This window comes from Lepidochelys kempii, chromosome 12 (genome assembly GCF_965140265.1).
Source record: "Lepidochelys kempii isolate rLepKem1 chromosome 12, rLepKem1.hap2, whole genome shotgun sequence".
NCBI classification, from domain to species: Eukaryota; Metazoa; Chordata; order Testudines; family Cheloniidae; genus Lepidochelys; species Lepidochelys kempii.
Window position 1 is genome coordinate 34,825,290 of NC_133267.1, and position 13,333 is coordinate 34,838,622.

At 44.9% G+C, this 13,333-nt stretch overlaps 1 long non-coding RNA gene across 1 annotated transcript in view; it reads left to right on the plus strand.

Annotated features, from left to right (window-relative positions):
* LOC140896372 (uncharacterized) overlaps positions 1-13,333 on the plus strand; it is a 109,062-nt gene that overhangs the window by 85,725 nt on the left and 10,004 nt on the right. The gene's annotated exons all lie outside the window — the stretch shown is intronic.

Sequence of the window (13,333 nt, forward strand, 5' to 3'; positions counted from 1 at the left end):
TTCCCAAGACATTCACAAAGCGCGTGTGTATATAAGTCATACTGCACCTCTTTTTGAAATCTGCAGCCTGTGAATCCCCTGTCATTAATTTTCTGGTAACACACACACATATACACACACAGAAAAAATGAAGCCTTGTTCATTATTATTGCAGCGCACTGGATGACTGCAAGTCATAAAGTGAACAGATCGGTCTCTTCCATTTGGAGCTCGTTTTCGTCACAAGCATGTCTTTGTATTTGCTAGCATTTGCTTGTCTCATGCCTCTGCTATTTCTATAAACACTTAAATATGTACCAGCTAAAGGAAGCTGCTTAATAGTTACTAAAGTTAGACTGGTCAATTACCCATCATCAGCTGGATGCATGGTTCTTCTAAATTGTTTTAACTTGAAATGTACACAGATTGAAATTCCTCCTTCTCTTTTTCACTATGCTCCCTCCTTACCAACCTCTCCTGGGCATTTGTACAGAACTTTTGAAGATAGAAAGGGCTATATAAATTATGAGTAGCCTTATTTATCTACTGCTGTTCATTGCAAATTACTGAGAGGACATAAGTAAAATTTGCCCAGCCAGAGAAAACTTTGGAGTATGCACAATCCCAGAGAGCAAAATATTATCCCAGTTTATGGGCTGATTTATAGTCTCCTAATAAAGAACAAAACCCTCTTTTTGTCCTTGATCTGTAACAATCATTAGCAACTAATCTCCTGAACCCACCACAACAATAAAAATCCCAAAGCAACTTCCCCAAAGTTACTTACCACCCTGACATAGGCTGCTTCCGGGTATCCTGCTCCCCTGCACACATGCTGCAAACTGAAGACTTTCCTCTGGTACCAGTTAGCAGAGAGACTTGGGCATATTTTAAGAGTAGTGATTACATGGAGAATCTCTATTGCACCCAGTAAATCTCAGTCCCTCCCCTCTCTCTCACTCTATCCCCTGTGGAAGGAATATATCCATATATTGACCAGCAGTCCCTTTGCAAAAGGGCATCCTCATAGGCTATCAGAGACTCAGGAGGCAGCTCCTTATCTGGACTCCTGGGGCGACATGGTGAAATCAACTGAGGGAGAGCTGGTGGAGCCTGCCCTCTTCCCCATCTGTCCTCTGCTTCCCTTGGGGATTGTCAGTGTGGTCCTGAAAGAGCAGGGAGGGAGAAGGAGGAAGGGCTTAGAAATAATCTCTCCAGCATCCATCCATCCAGCAGGCAGCAGCAGCAACTCAGTAGCAGTCTGCAGTGAAAGAGGCATCCCCTGTAATCATGTGCAGTAATAAATAAATTCTGGCAAACAGAGTTAATAAAACAACCCCTGTCCCCATTAACACCTGCTACCTATATGAATCTTCATAGAGTTGTTTGCTTTGGAGACACCAGCTGAGTACTTTGGGAGCAGCTTCCATTCACAGCACCGCTGGCCATCTTCTGAAATAGGGACTGACTAATGGGATTTTACGGGGAAAGGTAAGTTGCTTGGTTGCTGGGAGGATGTATCCCGCCTCCCTCCTGGTTGCTGGGAGAAGACATTCCCCGGCACAGTGGGTCTCCCTACCCACCTGCCCCCTGAGACCTGGGCGTGGGGTCGGAACCTTCCATTTCCCACAGAGCTGCCCAGAAGACTCTCAGCCCCCACCCCCACCCCCCGCCCCCCAGGGCAGGGAGAGTATTCTCATCTTTTTATTACACAAGCAGTTGAGGCAGGAGGATATTCCATATATTCCTTCTCTCCCTTTCTTCCACATTTGATCAAGGGGGATTGGATATACCTGGTGGCTGCAATGCTACTGGGACTTGGGGTTGAATGATGGGAGTGTAAGAAAGGAGGCATGGATTAGATCAGTATTCCACTCACCGTGCCACAGTAGGATCAATGAGCTGATCAGCAGATCCCCAAAGGCTTGTGCTCCCAAATGGTGAGCTAACTCTGCCCAGGCAACAGCCTTAGGATGTATAGTACCTGGGTTGTCCAAAGTCAGAGCTCAGATCCAGAGCTGGATTTTAACACAGGGTGTTCAGACCCAAAGGTGTTCTTTGGCCCATTGCATGGATAAGGGCTATTTGCAAAAGTGTTCCTCAGAGTTTGGATTTCATTGGCTCTTTGGGTTTTGGTTTGAGTGCCTCTCTCATTCACACAGTCAATGTACTGTGCACTTTGGCCCAGATCCTCAAAGGGATGGTGGCTCCTACCTTCCATTGAAATCAAGCCTAAATATCTTTTAGGATCTGGGCCTTTGTTCCCTTGGCTCATTTTGCCCCACTTCCACACTTAACTTTTGGAGGAATCACCTACCACCGAATTGCAGCCCCTTTGAAACAGAATGGTGCAGCTGTTGATCAATGTACAGTTATGCTTGGGCACCGTTTAGGACAGGAAGGCAACTAGTTCTAATTGGTCACTTTGGCACATCTCCTTTGGCCCACGTGGTGCCCAGATGATGAACTTCTTATCCAGTTCCCGCACTGGAGTTTACACACAGGTGCTAATCATGCCATCTACTGAGAAGACGAGATAGATGCCTTTAGTCAACAGACCCCTGGGAATGTAGTTCAAAATCACTAAATCCTAGCACATTAAAAAATGTAGCTGTTTACTCTTCATATCAGCCATTCCCATGGATTTCTGTGCAAAGAAAAAACAATCCCATTCTAATTAACTTTGGATAAATTATTTCATAAAATGGCAAATCAATCAGCATCGCCGAGTTACCTCTGCGCCCGCCCCCCCCCCTCCTTCCCCCCGGTCTGGTATATTTAAAGGTTATGTTTCTGAAGTGTATTGAGACAAGAATGTGTCCAACAGCAATGCGCAAAATTGCACTACGATGAATAATAAAATTTTATCAGTGTTCACCAAAAAATGTGTGTTTATGACTATTTAATGCCTCATCCCTGGTATTAGGAATCTTATTATTTGTTTTACAGTAGCGCCCCCAGCTGAAATCAGGGCCCCATTGTGCTAAGCAGTATTAGCATTAGACAGTCCTGAAGAGTTCACAGTCTACATAGACAAGGTGGAAATATCATTATCCCCATTTTGCAGATAGGGACTGGGGCACAGAGAGACTCAGGGCTTGTCTAGACAGCGATGACAAGCTGGGGAATAAATCTACAGCACACTAGTATGCTGTGCACTAACTGTCCATGTGGATCTTGGTATCACGCACTGAAAGTTCCCTCGTGCACACTGACCTACTCCCATTTCAAAGCAGAGTAGATCAAAGTACACTAGGGAATTTTTAGTGCACGGTAGCAGAATCCACATAAGAGAGTGAATGTCATGCTAGTCCACTTGCCATGCACTAACTGTTCACTTAGACAAGCCCTAAATAGCTTTCCCAAGGTCACACATGGAAGTCTGTGATGGGGCCAGGAACTGAACTGAACCAGATCTCCTGCATCCCACTCTTAACCCTCAGACCATCCTTCCACTGTATCCAATTCTTGCTTTCTGTTTCTCCTATTTTGTGCTTTTAAGGACACGTCACTGTATCCCCTCTACCCAATTCATCTCTCTCTTCTTATAGTTGCACTTCTGTTACCTTTCCTTGTCTTTTAGTTACCGGTCTTTTTTCAAGCTCACTCCAGATGGTTCCCAGGTAATTTTCTTTCACTGTAAATTTCCCTCACTCACTCAGTTTGAAACTCGCTATCCCTCTCTCCCTTTTCCTCCCTCTCGTTCGATTTCTCTTGCAGTCTCTCTAATTCTTCTCATCCCTCCTTCCTTTATTACCCACCCCCTCAGTCATATCAACTCCTGTTATCTTTCTGCTACCATAAATGCAGCCCCAGCCTCCTGATTATTTTTACCTGCTAAGCCCTGGTCTACACTAGGACTTTAGGTCGAATTTAGCAGCGTTAAATCGATTTAAACCTGCACCCGTCCACACAGTGAAGCCCTTTATTTCGACTTAAAGGGCTCTTAAAATCGATTTCCTTACTCCACCCATGACAAGTGGATTAGCGCTTAAATCGACGTTCCCAGCTCGAATTTGGGGTACTGTGGACACAATTCGATGGTATTGGCCTCCGGGAGCTATCCCAGAGTGCTCCATTGTGACCGCTCTGGACAGCACTCTCAACTCAGATGCACTGGCCAGGTAGACAGGAAAAGAACCGCGAACTTTTGAATCTCATTTCCTGTTTGGCCAGCGTGGCAAGCTGCAGGTGACCATGCAGAGCTCATCAGCACAGGTGACCATGATGGAGTCCCAGAATCGCAAAAGAGCTCCAGCATGGACCGAACGGGAGGTACGGGATCTGATCGCTGTTTGGGGAGAGGAATCCGTGCTATCAGAACTCCGTTCCAGTTTTCGAAATGCCAAAACCTTTGTGAAAATCTCCCAGGGCATGAAGGACAGAGGCCATAACAGGGACCCGAAGCAGTGCCACGTGAAACTGAAGGAGCTGAGGCAAGCCTACCAGAAAACCAGAGAGGCGAACAGCCGCTCTGGGTCAGAGCCCCAAACATGCCGCTTCTATGATGAGCTGCATGCCATTTTAGGGGGTTCAGCCACCACTACCCCAGCCGTGTTGTTTGACTCCTTCAATGGAGATGGAGGCAATACGGAAGCAGGTTTTGGGGACGAAGAAGATGATGATGAGGAGGAGGTTGTAAATAGCTCACAGCAAGTAAGCGGAGAAACCGGTTTTCCCGACAGCCAGGAACTGTTTCTCACCCTAGACCTGGAGCCAGTACCCCCCGAACCCACCCAAGGCTGCCTCCTGGACCCAGCAGGCGGAGAAGGGACCTCTGGTGAGTGTACCTTTTAAAATGCTATACATGGTTTAAAAGCAAGCATGTGAAAGGATTACTTTGCCCTGGCATTTGCGGTTCTCCTAGATGTAGTCCTAAAGCCTTTGCAAAAGGTTTCTGGGGAGGGCAGCCTTATTTCGTCCTTCATGGTAGGACACTTTTATCACTCCAGGCCAGTAACACATACTCGGGAATCACTGTAGAACAAAGCATTGCAGTGTATGTTTGCTGGCATTCAACCAAAATCCGTTCTTTCTCTCTCTGTGTTATCCTCAGGAGAGTGAGATATAATTCATGGTCACCTGGTTGAAATAGGGTGCTTTTCTTCAGGGACACTCAGTATAGCCCATTCCTGCTGGGCTGTTTGCCTGTGGCTGAACAGAAATGTTCCCCGCTGTTAGCCACGGGGAGGGGGGAGGGTTGAGGGGGTAGTCACGCGGTGGGAGGAGGCAAAATGCGACCTTGTAACGAAAGCACATGTGCTATGTATGTAATGTTAACAGCAAGGTTTACCCTGAAAGAGTGTAGCGACTGTTTTATAAAATGTGTCTTTTTAAATACCGCTGTCCCTTTTTTTTTCTCCACCAGCTGGATGTGTTTCAATGATCACAGGATCTTCTCCTTCCCAGAGGCTAGTGAAGCTTAGAAAGAAAAAAAAACGCACTCGAGATGAAATGTTCTCCGAGCTAATGCTGTCCTCCCACACTGACAGAGCACAGACGAATGCGTGGAGGCAAATAATGTCAGAGTGCAGGAAAGCACAAAATGACAGGGAGGAGAGGTGGCGGGCTGAAGAGAGTAAGTGGCGGGCTGAAGACAGGGCTGAAGCTCAAATGTGGCGGCAGCGTGATGAGAGGAGGCAGGATTCAATGCTGAGGCTGCTGCAGGACCAAACCAGAATGCTCCAGTGTATGGTTGAGCTGCAGCAAAGGCAGCTGGAGCACAGACTGCCACTGCTGCCCCTCTGTAACCAACCGCCCTCCTCCCCAAGTTCCATAGCCTCCACACCCAGACGCCCAAGAACGCGGTGGGGGGGCCTCCGGCCAACCAGCGACTCCACAACAGAGGATTGCCCAAAAAAAAGAAGGCTGTCATTCAATAAATTTTAAAGTTGTAAACTTTTAAAGTGCTGTGCTTAAAGTGCTGTGTGGCATTTTCCTTCCCTCCTCCACCACCCCTCCTGGGATACCTTGGTAGTCATCCCCCTATTTGTGTGATGAATGAATAACGAATGCATGACTGTGAAGCAGCAATGACTTTATTGCCTCTGCAAGCGGTGATTAAAGGGAGGAGGGGAGGGTGGTTAGCTTACAGGGAAGTAGAGTGAACCAAGGGGCGGGGGGTTTCATCAAGGAGAAACAAACAGAACTTTCACACTGTAGCCTGGCCAGTCATGAAACTGGTTTTCAAAGCTTCTCTGATGCGTACCGCGCCCTCCTGAGCTCTTCTAACCGCCCTGGTGTCTGGCTGCGCGTAACCAGCAGCCAGGCGATTTGCCTCAATCTCCCACCCCGCCATAAACGTCTCCCCCTTACTCTCACAGATATTGTGGAGCACACAGCAAGCAGTAATAACAGTGGGAATATTGGTTTCGCTGAGGTCTAAGCGAGTCAGTAAACTGCGCCAGCGCGCCTTTAAACGTCCAAATGCACATTCTACCACCATTCTGCACTTGCTCAGCCTGTAGTTGAACAGCTCCTGACTACTGTCCAGGCTGCCTGTGTACGGCTTCATGAGCCATGGCATTAAGGGGTAGGCTGGGTCCCCAAGGATACATATAGGCATTTCAACATCCCCAACAGTTATTTTCTGGTCTGGGAAGAAAGTCCCTTCCTGCAGCTTTTGAAACAGACCAGAGTTCCTGAAGATGCGAGCGTCATGCACCTTTCCCGGCCATCCCACGTTGATGTTGGTGAAACGTCCCTTGTGATCCACCAGAGCTTGCAGCACTATCGAAAAGTACCCCTTGCGGTTTATGTACTCGCCGGCTTGGTGCTCTGGTGCCAAGATAGGGATATGGGTTCCGTCTATAGCCCCACCACAGTTAGGGAATCCCATTGCAGCAAAGCCATCCACTATGACCTGCACATTTCCCAGGGTCACTACCCTTGATATCAGCAGATCTTTGATTGCGTGAGCTACTTGCATCACAGCAGCCCCCACAGTAGATTTGCCCACTCCAAATTGATTCCCAACTGACCGGTAGCTGTCTGGCGTTGCAAGCTTCCACAGGGCTATCGCCACTCGCTTCTCAACTGTGAGGGCTGCTCTCATCCTGGTATTCATGCGCTTCAGGGCAGGGGAAAGCAAGTCACAAAGTTCCATGAAAGTGCCCTTACGCATGCGAAAGTTTCGCAGCCACTGGGAATCGTCCCAGACCTGCAACACTATGCGGTCCCACCAGTCTGTGCTTGTTTCCCGAGCCCAGAATCGGCGTTCCACAGCATGAACCTGCCCCATTAGCACCATGATGCATGCATTGGCAGGGCCCATGCTTTCAGAGAAATCTGTGTCCATGTCCTGATCACTCACGGGACCGCGCTGACGTCGCCTCCTCGCCCGGTATCGCGTTGCCATGTTCTGGTGCTGCATATACTGCTGGATAATGCGTGTGGTGGTTGATGTGCTCCTAATTGCCAAAATGAGCTCAGCGGCCTCCATGCTTGCCTTGGTATGGCGTCCGCACAGAAAGAAGGCGCGGAATGATTGTCTGCCGTTGCTCTGACGGAGGGAGGGGCGACTGACGACACGGCTTACAGGGTTGGCTTCAGGGAGCTAAAATCAACAAAGGGTGTGCCTGTACATCAAGGAGTATTTCAGGCAGGACTGCACGGAGGGTTCCAATAAGAAATGGTGCACCAAAGTTATCGTTGTTATTGGAACAAGGAGGTTAGCCTGGCCTCTGATTGATACATGGCTAGATTAACCTCGCTGCGCCTTCTCTGTGACTGACTGCAGTGTGATCTAGACAGGGGAGGAGGAAAATGAGTCCAAAACAAATCTGGTCTATTTCTTGTTCTGACCCACTCCATCGATCCTTTACATCTTTGGCTGGCAGCAGACAAAAAAGGCGCGAAATGATTGTCTGCCCTTGCTTTCACGGGGGGAGGGAGGGTGGGAACGGGGTCCTGACGATATGTACCCAGAACCACCCGCGACAATGTTTTAGCCCCATCAGGCATTGGGATATCAACCCAGAATTCCAATGGGCAGCGGAGACTGCGGGAACTGTGGGATAGCTACCCACAGTGCAACGCTCCAGAAGTCGACGCTTGCCTCGGTACTGTGGAAGCGCTCCGCCGAGTTAATGCACTTAATGCACTTAGAGCATTTTCTGTGGGGACACACACACTCGAATATATAAAACCGATTTCAAAAAAACCGACTTCTATAAATTCGACCTAATTTCGTAGTGTAGACATACCCTAAGTGATGACGATGTCCCTATCTCCCTTTCTTTTGTTCATGGATGTTTTTGCTATTCTACTGTAACTTGCTTTTATGGATGCCTAGTGCGTCTCCTTTGTACCCAGCCAGCCTATGATTAATAGTGAGGACACCCTGAGGACGAAAGCAGGAAGAACTCTCTGGGAAATTGTAGGTGTCTTTCTGTTTTCTGCAGTGGGAAAACAAATACTGAAAACTCTAAAAGGCCCAAATGCTGCCACATGCAATAATTGTTAATGTGACACAAGCTGGCTGAGTTGCACCGGACTATAAGTAATAATGCTCATAATGGGCTAAATGGTCCCCATCGCTTACTCAGCCGAGCAGGGGAATAGGAGTGAGTAAGGACTCATGTACTCTTGTTTGGCCCATGTGCTTCTTAAGAATGGGGTGAAGCCCAGTCCTTGCTCTCCAGATACATCACCTGGGAGTAAATGTCTGGAGAGAGGTGGTTTCCCCATCTATTTGCTGACCAGACTTGGGATGTTAGCTGCCTCCTTTTGAGGGGTGTAATTCTCAGAATTCCCCCTTTCCTGAGTAAGAGTGGAGCAGGTGAGGAAGTATGACTCTGCTCCTGGGGCAAAGCAGTTGCATATTTCCCCTTACTCAGAACCAAGGCTAAAGACTCAATCTAGCCATGTGTGAACCTAAGTAAAAGTTTCAATCCTGGTTCCGTGAAAATCAATGGCAAAACTCCCACTGACTTCCAAAGGAGCAGGTATATAACGTTAGAAATGACAATTCAACTATGTATATCCAACATGAATCCACCCAGGTGGTGGGTGAGTCTGGTTATGTGTGGGTCTTTTCCAGTGGCCAAACAAACTGGAACATACGTGAGTCTGGCAGTGGCTTTTTAAGGAACAATAGGCCATATCTAACTGCAGTGGCAACACAGATTTTCTGGATTTCCATAGTTCGACACTGACACAATTAACATAGTTGCTCATTAAGTTTTTTTATCAGTATATAGATTCTGCAGAATATGAGGAGAAACAGTGGACGTTGACTCCATTTGAGTCTTCTTCATTGTGAAGATTTAATGATCATTTTCTTTTCCTTTACCTTCACCTCCAGTTATGCCAGGATCCCATATTGATTCAAAATTTCTGCCTTCCCAGTACAGAATGAACAGGGGCTCTGGTATTTCTTGGTGTATCTTGTTTTCTGAGCACACAGTAAAGTCCCATGTTCCTCAAAGGATTCAACTTTCCAGGCGGTGCATGGCCATTTTCCAGATTCACGCAGAGACCATAATCTTCTGAGCATCATTGCTGTATGCATTTACCATTCTAGCTTGTAAAATTTGTTTGATCCATTTGGAATATTCTCTCTTCTCCAGGCATGTCACTACATAAGATATGGGCAAAAAGTGTCCTGGGAGTTGCTAGTTGGCCGCACTCCAGTTTCTGGATTTGTTGCATTGCCAGAGCAGCACCAAGCTGCTGGAATCAGGGCCAGATTATTTATCATTCATTGCTAATGTTACTTGTTTGTAACAGACAATCTCATGGAACATAGATTTTACATTCTGAAAATTTACATTCTTTTGAGGCTTCCAATCCTTCTGCAATGAGCAGCCATGTAATTTCATAATGGCGCTATTGTCAGTCTTCCCCTCCCTCCCAGCCTCTTTGTAATGCTTAAATCTAATATGAAGATAACGCTTTCCCTGGCATCTATAGCCAGCAGAGGCATTTCATGCTTCCAAAGTGAGAGAAAATAAAAGTGTGAATGGAATTAATTATATAGAGAAATATAAATGCACCGTAAGAGCAAAAATGTAAGCACCCACAAACCCCATTCTGAAAAAAGAAAAACCAGCACACACAGCAAAAAATAATCCACCTGTAATCTTTCTTCATTGGTTTAGAAAAGATCTTGGGCCCATAGGTGTAATTCCACTGAAGACAATAGTGTTGTGCTCATTTACACCAGCTGCAGATCTGGTCCTTTGTCTACTAAGAATTCTTCTCTCTAGCTCAGCTTGTCCATAAATGTATTCATCCTGCCTTCTGGTTCTTGTTGCTCATACCACATGAATTCCTGAGATAAATAAAATGATTCTCAATTCCATTTGCAGAATAAATAAGACGCAGAGTCCAAAGGAGTATTTTAACAATCGAGAATGAATTTAAATCTTTCCATTGTGTTTCCAGTTGGTTAACAGTTACAGCATTAATTGAATTTAGATAGCCTTGTTACGTGGAAATTCAGTGTGCTTTCAGATCCCCATCTTAATATTTGGACATAGGTAGAGAGCTTAGTTTTCTTTCCAAGCTTAATTATGACATAAATTTCCAAGTAAACTTTTAGGATTTACACCAACATTTGATTCAATTCAGCAGTATTAGCTTCACGCTATGATGTCTCTCCCCAGGATTTGTTTTTACTACACAACAGAAATATTTTTTCTTGATAAATGCCTATTTTGTATGCATAATTAAATTGAATACACTTTGGCCAGCTACTGCATTACTCCAGTTTGACACCATTGTAGCTCCATGGAGTCCATTAGAATTATGCCAGTATAAACCTAGAATTATCCAGTGGTAGATTAGGCAATGTGTACTGCTGCTTTGTTACACAGTATGACAAGGCACCCCATTTAAACCACTAGACAGCTGACATTTTAAAATATTGAGTCACATCTTCATTGTATTTTATTCTTGTCACTCACTGTCTTTTGTGAAAACTGTTTATTTTCTTTTTTGGATTGGATGAATGAACTGATTGGGTCAAATTCTTGGCAGCCATGACTCCATTGAAGTCAGTGGATTATTCACACACATAATGTTACTCATTTATGCAAATATCTGCAGCACTGGGTCAATGGTATGCAGTATGGACCAAATCTATATATTCTCTCTCTCTTTTCCCCAATATTTTCACTATATGTGGGGCAAGAAGACTAGAACAGAACAGGGAATTTGCTTCAGTTTTATTTGCACCTTTTATGTGCTCATTTTCCATGGATCTTCCAGAAAATGAGTTGACAGGTAGGTTTGTTCTCCAAAAAAGCGAATTTTAAGTGAATAATTGACTGTATTCGATGAAAGCAAATGTCAAATGACCGATCATGAGTATTCACAATGGAATTCTAAGAGTGACATTCAACTGGAACATACCAAGTAACCTTTATGTCCCACCTAAACAGCTTTAGTTTTGAACAGTGGACAACAAAACTATTTAAATAAGCTACGGGATAAGAACAGATGAAGAATTTTAAATAATGAATAATGACTATCCACCTGGGACCAGTTTCTCAGTAGGACTCAACAGTTCTCATTGAAAACAATGGAAAATACTGGTCCTCAGTCTGGAAAATCTGGCCATTCATGAGCAGAATAAGAGGCAAAATTTGTTGACAACATTATTCATTAATATTAATTATTACCTTGGATATTATGAAAATCAATTGTGTGGCCTACATTTTGTCCCTCCAGTTACACCTATGCAGTCACACTGAGAGCAGGCCTACTGAAAGAGCTGGAAAATGGTCCCTGGGAGCAAGCAAAATGGCGCTGTTGGTACTGGCATAACATGCAGGAGCCTTCAGGTTGCTCTAAGATATATTGGGGTAGCGCAAGGTCCATCTCTACGAGTCTATGCCCCTCTACTGTGCAGTCCTCAGCCACAGCAGAAGAGCTAGTCCATTCTTGCAAACCGTTCCCTCTAGTCTCAACCTATACCTTTACCTCCTGCCCTGTAAAGTCAGAAGGTATCACCATCTATCAGTGATGTCATACCTAAGGGAAAACATGCTCATTCAAACACTGTTTGATTTCTTTTTGATCTTAGAACAGTCATCACACTGATTTTGAAAAGGTCTGACTTTTGTGGGGTAGAAGAATACCCCATGCACTTGTATAACAGCAGATGTCTCAAATACTAAAAAGGCATTTTAATGAATACTAAAGCCCAGGGAAGTGCCCAGGAGGATAGAGAGAGAACCATAAATGGACTTAGTAAGATTAAAGAAAATGGCAGGCTTTAATAAAATTAGATTGAACCTGGAAAGCTATTACAGTCTGGTGTGTGGGCGGAATAATCTGAAGGAAACAAGGCTATATGATAGGGCGGGAGAGGTGTATAATGGAAGAGAGGTGTCTAGAAAGCAGTAATGCTGAAAGAGCTTGTAATGTAATATAGTAGCATCAAACAAGAGAGAAAAAAACTACCGCCCGCACACACAGACAACCAACAAATCAGAATATACTGGTACGTGTACGCATAATGTCATGGATTTTCTTTATGTAGAGTTGGGTTTGTTCCATTTCTATGTCCCACGTTGGATTTTCATAGCTCAAAAAAAATATTAAAAATATGGAGGTGGCTCCAGGGGAGATTGACAAAGTTGACTAAGGACTTGGAAGTACTGACTGACGAAAAGAGGCAAAAAGAATAACAGCTAGAAGATTGTTTATGGGTTATATGAAAACTGTCTGTAGATATTAAAGGGTGTTAACGTTAAGGAAAGTGAAGAATTCTTCAGAGTGGTTCAGGGTGGAATACTTGGCAAAACTTGACAATTTGAAGGTTTAGACTAGACAAGAAAAATATCCTACCAAAAAGTTCTATTAGACTTTGGAAGGGAAGTGCTGGAATCTCTCTACTTAAATTATTCAGTTGTAGCCTTTGTCTACACTGGGGATTTGCTCTGACTTCAAGTGTCTTTTGGGAAGGCTAAAAAGAAGAATAAATGAATAGCAGCACTTTGTGTGGGGGCGTGCATCTTCCAATAGGATGTATTTAAACTTGTGTAATGATTATGAATATCAAAGGACCCTGGCTCGGAGGGAACAACACAAGATGCCATAAATCGGGATAGTATGGATTCCCTTTTCAGCCAGAGTGGATAGTCAAAGTTTGGGGCCCTGTGGGGCCCAGCTAGGAGAAAAAATTGACAGTGGAGTTGAGTACCTTTGTTGAAAAATACATTTTTTTTAATGTATTTTCCTCACAACACCTCTGTGAGGTAGGTCAGTGCTATTTTCCCCACTTTACAGATGGGGAACTGAGGCATAGAGTGACTAAGCAGCCTGCTCAAATTCACGTAAGAAGTCTATGGTAGGTTAGGGTATTTAACCCTGGTCTCCTAAGGCCCAAACTAGCACCCTAATGACT